Raw genomic sequence first — 8925 nt, forward strand, 5'->3', positions numbered from 1 at the left:
TTAGGGTTTCAAACTAGGGCTAGGGTTTCATATTAGGGTTTCAAACTAGGGTTTCATATTAGGGTTTCAAACTAGGGCTAGGGTTTCATATTAGGGTTTCAAACTAGGGCTAGAGTTCCAAATTAGGGTTTTAAACTAGGGCTAGGGTTTCAAACTAGGGCTATGGTTTCATATTAGGGTTTAAAACTAGGGCTAGGGTTTCAAACTAGGGCTAGTGTTACAAATTAGGGTTTCAAAATAGGATTAGGGTTTCAGATTAGGGTTTAAACTAGGGCACGAGTTTAAAATTAGGGTTTCAAACTAGGTCTAGGGTTTTGAATTGGGGTTTTAAACTAGGGCTAGGGTTACAAATTAGGGTTTCAAACTAGGGTTTAAGTTTAAAATTAGGGTTTCAAACTAGGGTTAGGGTTCCAAATTAGGGTTTCAAACTAGGGTTAGGGTTCCAAGTTAGGGTTTCAAACTAGGGCTAGGGTTTCAAATTAGGGTTTCAAACTAGGGCTAGGGTTTCAAATTAGGGTTTCAAACTAGGGCTAGGGTTTCAAATTAGGGTTTCAAACTAGGGCTAGGGTTTTAAATTAAGGTTTCAAACTAGGGCTAGGGTTTCATATTTGGGTTTTAAACTAGGGTTAAGGTTCAAAATTAGGGTTTCAAACAAGGGCTAGGGTCTCAAATTAGGGTTTCAAACAAGGGCTAGGGTTTTGAATTAGGGTTTTAAACTAGGGCTAGGGTTTTGAATTAGGGTTTTAAACTAGGGCTAGGGTTACGAATTAGGGTTTCAAACTAGGGTTAGGGTTCCAAATTAGGGTTTCAAACTAGGGCTAGGGTCTCAAATTAGGGTTTCAAGCTAGGGTTTCATATTAGGGTTTTAAACTAGGGCGAGGGTTTCATATTAGGGTTTTAAACTAGGGCGAGGGTTTCATATTAGGGTTTTAAACTAGGGCGAGGGTTTCATACTAGGGCGAGGGTTAAAAAATAGGGTTTTAAACTAGGTCTAGGGTTTTAAACTAGGTCTAGGGTTTTAAACTAGGTCTAGGGTTTTAAACTAGGGCTTGGGTTTCAAATTAGGGTTTCAAACAAGGGCTAGGGTCTCAAATTAGGGTTTCAAACAAGGGCTAGGGTTTCAAATTAGGGTTTCATATTAGAGTTTGAAACTCGGGTGATGGTTCAAAATTAGGGTTTTAAACTTGGGCTAGGGTTTCAAACTAGGGCTAGTGTTACAAATTAGGGTTTCAAACTAGGGCTAGGGTTTCATATTAGGGTTTCAAACTAGGGCTAGGGTTTCATATTAGGGTTTCAAACTAGGGCTAGTGTTTCAAAATAGGCTTAGGGTTCCAAATTAGGGTTTTGAATTAGGGTTTTAAACTAGGGCTCGGGTTACAAATTAGGGTTTCAAACTAGGGCGAGGGTTACAAATTAGGGTTTCAAACTAGGATTAGGGTTTCATATTAGGGTTTCAAACTAGGCCTTGGGTTTCATATTAAGGTTTCAAACTAGGGCTAGGGTTTCAAATTAGGGTTTCAAACTAGGGCTAGGGTTTCAAATTAGGGTTTCAAACTAGGGCTAGGGTTTCAAATTAGGGTTTCAAACTAGGGCGAGGGTTAAAAATGAGGGTTTTAAAGTAGGACTAGGGTTTTAAAGTAGGACTAGGGTTTTAAACTGGGGCTAGGGTTTCAAATTAGGGCTAGGGTCTCAAATTAGGGTTTCAAACAAGGGCTAGGGTTTCAAATTAGGGTTTCAAACAAGGGCTAGGGTTTCAAATTAGGGTTTCAAACTAGGGCTAGGGTTTTAAATTAGGGTTTTAAACTGGGGCTATGGTTTCAAATTAGGGCCAGGGTCTCAAATTAGGGTTTCAAACTAGGGCTAGGGTTTCATATTAGGGTTTCAAACTTGGGCTAGTGTTTTAAATTAGGTTTTCAAACTAGGGTTAGAGTTTCAAACTAGGGTTAGGGTTCCAAATTAGGGTTTCAAACAAGGGCTAGGGTTTCATATTAGGGTTTAAAACTAGAACTAGGGTTTCAAACTCGGGCTAGTGTTTCACATTAGGGTTTCAAAATAGGATTAGGGTTTCAAACAAGGGCTCGTGTCTCAAATTAGGGGTTTAAACTAGGGCTAGGGTTCAAAGTTAGGGTTTTAAACTAGGGCTAAGATTTAAAATTAGGGTTTCAAACGAAGGCTAGGGTTTCAAATTAGGGTTAGGGTTGGGGTCAAGGGTTAGGGGTCAAGGGTTAGGGGTTAAGGGTCAAGGGGCTAAGGGTCAGGGGTCAGGGGTTTCATATTAGGGTTTAAAACTAGGGCTAGTGTTACAAATTAGGGTTTCAAAATAGGATTAGGGTTTCAGATTAGGGTTTAAACTAGGGCACGAGTTTAAAATTAGGGTTTCAAACTAGGTCTAGGGTTTTGAATTGGGGTTTTAAACTAGGGCTAGGGTTACAAATTAGGGTTTCAAACTAGGGTTTAAGTTTAAAATTAGGGTTTCAAACTAGGGTTAGGGTTCCAAATTAGGGTTTCAAACTAGGGTTAGGGTTCCAAGTTAGGGTTTCAAACTAGGGCTAGGGTCTCAAATTAGGGTTTCAAACAATGGCTAGGGTTTCAAATTAGGGCTAGGGTCTCAAATTAGGGTTTCAAACAAGGGCTAGGGTTTCAAATTAGGGTTTCAAACAAGGGCTAGGGTTTCAAATTAGGGTTTCAAACAAGGGCTAGGGTTTCAAATTAGGGTTTCAAACAGGGGCTAGGGTTTCAAATTAGGGTTTCAAACTGGGGCTAGGGTTTTAAATTAGGGTTTTAAACTGGGGCTAGGGTTTTAAATTAGGGTTTTAAACGAGGGCTTGGGTTTCAAATTAGGGTTAGGGTCAAGGGTCAGGGGTTAAGGGTTAAGGGTCAGGGGTCAGGGGTATTAAATTAAGGCTAGGGTCTCAAAATAGGGTTTCAAACAAGGGCTAGGGTTTCAAATTAGGGTTTCAAACGAGGGCTAGGGTCTCAAATTAGGGTTTCAAACGAGGGCTAGGGTTTCAAATTAGGGTTTCAAACGAGGGCTAGGGTTTCAAATTAGGGTTTCAAACGAGGGCTAGGGTTTCAAATTAGGGTTTCAAACGAGGGCTAGTGTTTTAAATTAGGTTTTCAAACTAGGGTTAGAGTTTCAAACTAGGAATAGGGTTCCAAATTAGGGTTTAAAACTAGAACTAGGGTTTCAAACTCGGGCTAGTGTTTCACATTAGGGTTTCAAACTCGGGCTAGTGTTTCACATTAGGGTTTCAAAATAGGATTAGGGTTTCAAACAAGGGCTCGTGTCTCAAATTAGGGGTTTAAACAAGGGCTAGGGTTCAAAGTTAGGGTTTTAAACTAGGGCTAAGATTTAAAATTAGGGTTTCAAACGAAGGCTAGGGTTTCAAATTAGGGTTAGGGTTGGGTCAGGGGTCAAGGGTCAGGGGTCAAAGGTTAGGGGTTAAGGGTCAAAGGTCAGGGGTTAAGGGTCAGGGGTCAAGGGTCAGGGGTTTCAAATTAGGGCTAGGGTCTCAAATTAGGGTTTCAAACAAGGGCTAGGGTTTCAAATTAGGGTTTCAAACAAGGGCTAGGGTTTCAAATTAGGGTTTCAAACAAGGGCTAGGGTTTCAAATTAGGGTTTCAAACAAGGGCTAGGGTTTCAAATTAGGGTTTCAAACAAGGGCTAGGGTTTCAAATTAGGGTTTCAAACGAGGGCTTGGGTTTTAAATTAGGGTTAGGGTTAAGGGTTGGGGTTAAGGGTCAGGGGTTAAGGGTCAAGGGTCAGGGGTTAAGGGTCAGGGGTATTAAATTAAGGCTAGGGTCTCAAATTAGGGTTTCAAACTAGGGCTAGGGTTTCATATTAGGGTTTCAAACTTGGGCTAGTGTTTTAAATTAGGCTTTCAAACTAGGGTTAGAGTTTCTAACTAGGGTTAGGGTTCCAAATTAGGGTTTCAAACAAGGGCTAGGGTTTCATATTAGGGTTTAAAACTAGAACTAGGGTTTCAAACTCGGGCTCGTGTCTCAAATTAGGGGTTTAAACTAGGGCTAGGGTTCAAAGTTAGGGTTTTAAACTAGGGCTAAGATTTAAAATTAGGGTTTCAAACGAAGGCTAGGGTTTCAAATTAGGGTTAGGGTTGGGGTTAAGGGTCAGGGGTTAAGGGTCAGGGGTTAAGGGTCAGGGGTCAAGGGTCAGGGGTTTCAAATTAGGGCTAGGGTCTCAAATTAGGGTTTCAAACAAGGGCTAGGGTTTCAAATTAGGGTTTCAAACAAGGGCTAGGGTTTCAAATTAGGGTTTCAAACAAGGGCTAGGGTTTCAAATTAGGGTTTCAAACTGGGGCTAGGGTTTTAAATTAGGGTTTCAAACGAGGGCTTGGGTTTCAAATTAGGGTTGGGGTCAGGGGTCAAGGGTCAGGGGTTAAGGGTCAAGGGTCAAGGGTCAGGGGTTAAGGGTCAGGGGTCAGGGGTATTAAATTAAGGCTAGGGTCTCAAATTAGGGTTTCAAATTAGGGTTTCAAACAAGGGCTAGGGTTTCAAATTAGGGTTTCAAACGAGGGCTAGGGTCTCAAATTAGGGTTTCAAACGAGGGCTAGGGTTTCAAATTAGGGTTTCAAACGAGGGCTAGGGTTTCAAATTAGGGTTTCAAACGAGGGCTAGGGTTTCAAATTAGGGTTTCAAATGAGGGCTAGGGTTTCAAATTAGGGTTTTAAACTGGGGCTTGGGTTTCAAATTAGGGCCAGGGTCTCAAATTAGGGTTTCAAACTAGGGCTAGGGTTTCATATTAGGGTTTCAAACTTGGGCTAGTGTTTTAAATTAGGTTTTCAAACTAGGGTTAGAGTTTCAAACTAGGGTTAGGGTTCCAAATTAGTGTTTAAAACTAGAACTAGGGTTTCAAACTCGGGCTAGTGTTTCACATTAGGGTTTCAAAATAGGATTAGGGTTTCAAACAAGGGCTCGTGTCTCAAATTAGGGGTTTAAACTAGGGCTAGGGTTCAAAGTTAGGGTTTTAAACTAGGGCTAAGATTTAAAATTAGGGTTTCAAACGAAGGCTAGGGTTTCAAATTAGGGTTGGGGTTAAGGGTCAAGCGTCAGGGGTTAAGGGTCAGGGGTCAAGGGTCAGGGGTTTCAAATTAGGGCTAGGGTCTCAAATTAGGGTTTCAAACAAGGGCTAGGGTTTCAAATTAGGGCTAGGGTCTCAAATTAGGGTTTCAAACAAGGGCTAGGGTTTCAAATTAGGGTTTCAAACAAGGGCTAGGGTTTCAAATTAGGGTTTCAAACAAGGGCTAGGGTTTCAAATTAGGGTTTCAAACAAGGGCTAGGGTTTCAAATTAGGGTTTCAAACAAGGGCTAGGTTTTCAAATTAGGGTTTCAAACTGGGGCTAGGGTTTTAAATTAGGGTTTTAAACGAGGGCTTGGGTTTCAAATTAGGGTTAGGGTTAAGGGTTGGGGTTAAGGGTCAAGGGTTGGGGTTAAGGGTCAAGGGTCAGGGGTCAGGGGTCAAGGGTCAGGGGTTAAGGGTCAAGGGTCAGGGGTTAAGGGTCAGGGGTATTAAATTAAGGCTAGGGTCTCAAATTAGGGTTTCAAACAAGGGCTAGGGTTTCAAATTAGGGTTTCAAACGAGGGCTAGGGTCTCAAATTAGGGTTTCAAACGAGGGCTAGGGTTTCAAATTAGGGTTTCAAACGAGGGCTAGGGTTTCAAATTAGGGTTTCAAATTAGGGTTTCAAATTAGGGTTTCAAATTAGGGTTTCAAGCTAGGGTTTCAAGCTAGGGTTTCAAACTAGGGTTAAGGTTCAAAATTAGGGTTTTAAACTAGGGCTAGGATTTAAAATTAGGGTTTTCAAATAAGGGTTTAAAACTAGGGCTAGGGTTAAAAAAATAGGGTTTCAAACTAGGGCTAGGGTTAAAAAAATAGGGTTTCAAACAAGGGCTAGGGTTAAAAATATATGGTTTCAAACAAGGGCTAGGGTCAAGGGTCAGGGGTCAGGGGCCAAGGGGCAAGGGTCAGGGGTTAAGGGTCAGGGGTCAGGGGTTTCAAATTAGGGCTAGGGTCTAGAATTAGGGTTTCAAACAAGGGCTAGGGTTTCAAGTTAGGGCTAGGGTCTCAAATTAGGGTTTCAAACAAGGGCTAGGGTTTCAAATTAGGGTTTCAAACTGGGGCTAGGGTTTTAAATTAGGGTTTTAAACGAGGGCTAGGGTTTCAAATTAGGGTTTCAAACGAGGGCTAGGGTTTCAAATTAGGGTTAAGGGTTGGGGTTAGGGGTCAAGGGTCAAGGGTAAGGGGTCAAGGGTCAGGGGTTAGGGGTCAGGGGTCAAGGGTCAGGGGTCAGGGGTTTCAAATTAGGGCTAGGGTCTCAAATTAGGGTTTCAAACAAGGGCTAGGGTTTCAAATTAGGGCTAGGGTCTCAAATTAGGGTTTCAAACAAGGGCTAGGGTTTCAAATAAGGGTTGGGGTTAAGGGTCAAGGGTCAGGAGTCAAGGGTCAGGGGTCAGGGGTCAGGGGTATCAAATTAGGGCTAGGATCTCAAATTAGGGTTTCAAACAAGGGCTAGGGTTTCAAATTAGGGCTAGGGTCTCAAATTAGGGTTTCAAACAAGGGCTAGGGTTTCAAATTAGGGTTTCAAACAAGGGCTAGGGTTTCAAATTAGGGTTTCAAACTAGGGCTAGGGTTTCAAATTAGGGTTAAGGGTTGGGGTTAAGGGTCAAGGGTCAGGGGTCAAGGGTCAAGGGTCAGGGGTCAAGGGTCAGGGGTTTCAAATTAGGGCTAGGGTCTCAAATTAGGGTTTCAAACAAGGGCTAGGGTTTCAAATTAGGGTTTCAAACAGGGGCTAGGGTTTCAAATTAGGGTTTCAAACGAAGGCTAGGGTTTCAAATTAGGGTTGGGGTCAAGGGTCAGGGGTTAGGGGTCAAGGGTCAATGGTTAGGGGTTAAGGGTCAAGAGTCAGGGGTCAAGGGTCAGGGGTTAAGAGGCAGGGGTTAAGGGTCAGGGGTCAGGGGTCAGGGGTTTCAAATTAGGGTTTCAAACAAGGGCTAGGGTTTCAAATTAGGGTTTCAAACTAGGGCTAGGGTTTCAAATTAGGGTTAAGGGTCAAGGGTCAGGGGTCAAGGGTCAAGGGTCAGGGGTCAAGGGTCAGGGGTTTCAAATTAGGGCTAGGGTCTCAAATTAGGGTTTCAAACAAGGGCTAGGGTTTCAAATTAGGGTTTCAAACAAGGGCTAGGGTTTCAAATTAGGGTTTCAAACAAGGGCTAGGGTTTCAAATTAGGGTTTCAAACAAGGGCTAGGGTTAGGGTTAGGGTTAGGGTTAGGGGTTAGGGTTAGGGTTAGGGTTAGGGTTAGGGTTAGGGGTTAGGGTTAGGGTTAGGGTTAGGGGTTAGGGGTTAGGGGTTAGGGTTAGGGTTAGGGTTAGGGTTAGGGTTAGGAATGAGGGATTGAGCCCTTCCTCGACCAGGATAGGGGAATTGATCCCCCCTCCTGGAGCGAAAGGGAATCGCACGGTCCTTCCGTCCTTGGTACCTCCCGTCGTCACGTTCCTTCCACTGATGTGTGGGCTGGCGTCTCCGCCCATTGCGGACAACAGTCCACCCACCATCCATCATACTTTTTTTTGAATCTCTGATTCCTTTTTATGGTAATTGATGTATAATAATGTTTTTAATCTTTTATTTAATAGTTAGGAGTTGCCTTTGTATCCTATGCAATCACTATCTACAAATCTATTTTATTTAAGATGTTATGTATAATTGATTTTTAATCTTTTATTTATTCAATAGGAGTGGCCTTTGTTATATATGTAATCACTATCTATTAATATAAAACAATAAACAAAAAAAATCAAAAAAAATGTTTTATATAAAAAAATAGTTCTAATTCCTAATGAGTATAATTAAATGTAAGTGTGCCTTGACAACGTTTCGGCTCATCCAGAGCCTTCTTCAGGTAAATGGCACAATGAAACAATGAAAATGCAATTAAGCTCTTCCTGGCGAGAGATGTTGTCTCTGCGACGACCAAACTCCAACTGAGCAGCTGTGAGTCTGCGATCCTTTATATACTTGCGAAACCAGCCCGCCCCCAACTCAAATTGAACACGCCCACTCCATGTACAATGAAAAAGCAAACCTCATGAAATAACCTTGTAAATATCCAACCCTATTAGTTTATACACTTATGTACACTTAGTATTTAACTTTAAAGTACATATATATCACCACAAATGTATTGTACATATTTACAACTCTTTAATTATGCATGCATTATATTTTAATCGTATTAACCTATTTTAACATCATGAATTAACTGTCCATTTTAATATCCCACTAATTATGCACCTATGATATTTTTATCTTGTTTAACACCATGAAATTGTGTTATTACCGTGTAATACAACACATGTATGTCATAATACAACATTCACACAATATACAGTTTTCATATTTACTATATACATGTAATTCACATCCCACTAGGGTTAGAAAGGTGTCCAGGGTTATATACAATTATAGGGTTGAGGTTAGGGTTAGCACTCAGTAGGGCCATAGTACATCCACTAGGTTAGGGTTAGTATAGCTGGGGTTGGGGTTAGGGTTAGGGTTGGGGTTAGGGTTAAAATAGCCAGGGTTGGGGTTAGAGTTAGGGTTGGGGTTGGGGTTAGGGTTAAGGTTAGGGTCAGGGTTAAGGTTAGGGTTGGGGTTGGGGTTAGGGTTAGGGTTGGTTAGGGTTAGGGTTAGGGTTAGGGTTAGGGGTTAGGGGTTAGGGGTTAGGGTTAGGGTTAGGGTTAGGGTTAGGGTTAGGGTTAGGGTTTGGGTTTGGGTTTGGGTTTGGGTTTGGGTTTGGGTTAGGGTTAGGAAGAAGGGACTGAACCCTTCCCCTCGCAGGATAGGGGGAATATAGGGTTAGGGTTAGGGTTAGGGTTAGGGGTTAGGGGTTAGGGTTAGGGTTAGGGTTAGGG

The sequence above is a fragment of the Leptonotus elevatus genome, chromosome 12, assembly GCF_054856555.1.
Source record: "Leptonotus elevatus isolate MCC_2025b chromosome 12, RoL_Lele_1.0, whole genome shotgun sequence".
NCBI classification, from domain to species: Eukaryota; Metazoa; Chordata; class Actinopteri; order Syngnathiformes; family Syngnathidae; genus Leptonotus; species Leptonotus elevatus.